This window comes from Triticum dicoccoides, chromosome 5A, assembly GCF_002162155.2.
Source record: "Triticum dicoccoides isolate Atlit2015 ecotype Zavitan chromosome 5A, WEW_v2.0, whole genome shotgun sequence".
Classification (NCBI taxonomy): domain Eukaryota; kingdom Viridiplantae; phylum Streptophyta; class Magnoliopsida; order Poales; family Poaceae; genus Triticum; species Triticum dicoccoides.
Window position 1 is genome coordinate 565802245 of NC_041388.1, and position 2842 is coordinate 565805086.

At 43.2% G+C, this 2842-nt stretch overlaps 1 pseudogene; it reads left to right on the plus strand.

Annotated features, from left to right (window-relative positions):
- The first annotated feature begins 4 nt into the window (after positions 1–4).
- LOC119300008 lies at positions 5–2476 on the plus strand (annotated as a pseudogene).
- Positions 2477–2842: the final 366 nt, after the last annotated feature.

Below are 2842 nucleotides of genomic sequence, written 5' to 3' on the forward strand. Positions count from 1 at the left end.
CCCCATGCCCCCCGCTGCGTGCGCCACGCCGGCGGCCGCGCGCCCGCCGCTCCTCGTCTCGCGCCGCTGCCCGCCCCCGCCTCGGCCCTGGTGCCGGCAACGAAGCCGTCCCCGCCCACCAGGTCCGGGATCCCGCCGCGCTACGACGTCGATGCCAAGTGGGACGCCTGCCTCGACCTCTCCATCCGCCGCATCGCCTACTCCTCCCTCGTCGGCGCCTTCGGAGGCCTCATCCTCTTCCGTAAGCCCCCAACCCCCTCCGCCTCACCTCTCCATTCCTCTGGCTGCATCACGAGATCTGTTCGCCGCGCCTCCGTGGGTATCTCATGATCTAGGGTTGGGCGAAAATAATGCTCGTGTTCCATCTCGATTGGCCTAATCTGATGAGGGATTCCCTAGCTACATAGGTAGGGCGCGCTCCTCCAGGCAAAAACATTTGGGAACGTTACTAATGCGCATGCCCTGCTTTAGGGTGTTGTAGATTGATTGTTTCCTGCGTGATTGGAGCCCCAAATTTGCGTCGAGTGCTCTGAGATTTTGATGATTGTAAGCAAAAAATCGCTTACGTTTTATTTCCTGTATGTTTGTATTCTGCAGAAGCCAGAGTCTCATTTCAATTGATTCGTTAGCTAGTGTATGAATAGCAGGACGTGCTTGAATTAGGCTAGGCTATGTGATGGCTTTGACTGTTAGCCAGGGAAACTTTTGTTTGTGATTTTATTGGTGTGAACAATGCTTTCATGGTGTTAGTCATGCTCTCGGAATGGTTATGGTGAATCATGGTTCTGAAAATAATTCAGTCTTACCATCATTTCCTCGTGTCTGGTATTTTTTTAGAGAAAGAACAACGCTTTGTCTCATTGGGATTGTGGTATTCAAGAAAAATGCATGAATAATTTCTAGGCAAACTGCTTACACCATATAGGCTGTAGTATGTGGAGTCCTAAGTCAGTTTCATTCTCGAACTTTAGGGGCTTGTCCATTGATGTCTATGTGATGCTTGTTATCAGCTAATCTCAAACTGTTTCCCTGTATCCTATTCTATTGAATAACTTGGAGTCCTTTTATTTGTATCCAGAATGAGCTTGATTTCACAAGTTCTACAAAGTAAGCAATGCAACTTGTTACTGTGTATCTGATGTTGGTAAGGGAACTATTAAAAAAGTTATTTGGCTATGTGAATTGTCTGTTTTCCACCCGATAATCCATAATTATTAGTTTGCCTAGCAATTATTCATGCATTTTTCTTGAATGTTCTCGAATTTTATAATCTTATTTACTTGTTAATTATTCAGAGTTGGCATATGCCGAAAGAAACACTTTGAGAAGAACTCAAATTTACACTTTGTGAAGTAACTGTCACTAAATCTATGGTCTAATGCATGTTTGTGACTTGTGTTATTTTATACAGGTAGCCCAACAACCCGCTGGGCATCAGTTGCACTTGGAGCTGGTGTGGTGATAGGGGTTGCGTTCACCAAACTGTTCGGCCCCTAAATGCTCATACATATTCAATGGTTCTCCTCCAAAGTGGGGAAAGGTAAGCATTTCTCTTCTCCCCCTTACCCTCTGTCCGTCTCCTTCCTCCGATTGCTTGCTGCACCACAGCAAGTAATTATTTTTTCAGAGAGGAGAAGAGGAGAGGTCTTGCAATCCAACTTACCTGTATTCTTGAACAAATGAAGCACGATACTTTGCAACACCTCAAGTTTCAAACTGAATAAATTATGTTGGCCACATGTATTTACAAAATTTACCTTGTATATGCATTGTGCTTGTCTTTCGTTAGTTAGCAACTCAACTCGACTCATGCTGGTGGCAAGATTTGAAATCACTCTAGTGCAGTTTGCATCTTTGTAACTGAACATGTTATAACATCAATATTAACAGTAAAAAATGGACTTTGTATGTGTAGTATAAGCAAGTTCAAGTGATTTTGTGAATCTGCTTTCCTTTGGTTATGCCTAAGATTTCACAATCATTTTGTATTTAGTTTAGAAACTGAAAAACGAAGAGAGTTGCCTTTCCTTTTGTTATACATGCAGCCATGTGCTTGACGCCACCTGATGCGTGTGTTTTGTGCTCCTATCTGCTTGTCAAGCAAAAATCTGCTGCTGTGATAGGAGGACGACGAGGCGAGTGGCTGCTCCGACCCTGCTACTGCCCACATGATAGAAGGTCCTCTCTCTCTCTCTCCCTCTCTCTCTCTCATTTTTATTCCTCTCTCTGATGAGAGTTTGGTGCAACCTACCTCATAGTTGTACCCTTGGTAGAGTGATTTGTTTGACATGTTGTTGATCTGAAGTAAAACCACTTAATCATCCTCTTCCTTTTTTTAAAACAAACCAGTCTTGTCATTGTTTCCCCGTGTATGGTAATTTGAAGAAAGAACAATGCTATTCCTGTCTGGGATTGTGGTCTGTTGGGGACTTGAACACTGCTCTGTTCTTCAAAATTACAGCGTGTTTGCTCCTAGTGCTCAATCATATTCTGTCCTAGATCGTTATCCACCTAGGCCGTTGATCTGCATAATGCAGACTTTCATTGTAATATGTAAGATGCGTATGATATGTTTCGAATATGATCGATGGTAAACTTACAGACTTACTGATTCCTGAGTTCTATCTTGATGCTTTTTGTTCCAAGTGTTAAGCAGGAATTGATAGGGCTGCCATATGATTTTGTTTAATCTTTGCTAATGTGAATTGTGAAATGTTGGTTAAAATTAATATGATCATCACCAAACTCTCTACCTCAGTTCTGTTTTAGTAGTGACGCAAACTGCTTACAGCATATAGGCTGCAGTATGTGGAGTCCTAAGTCCAAAAAAGAGGTCTGGACA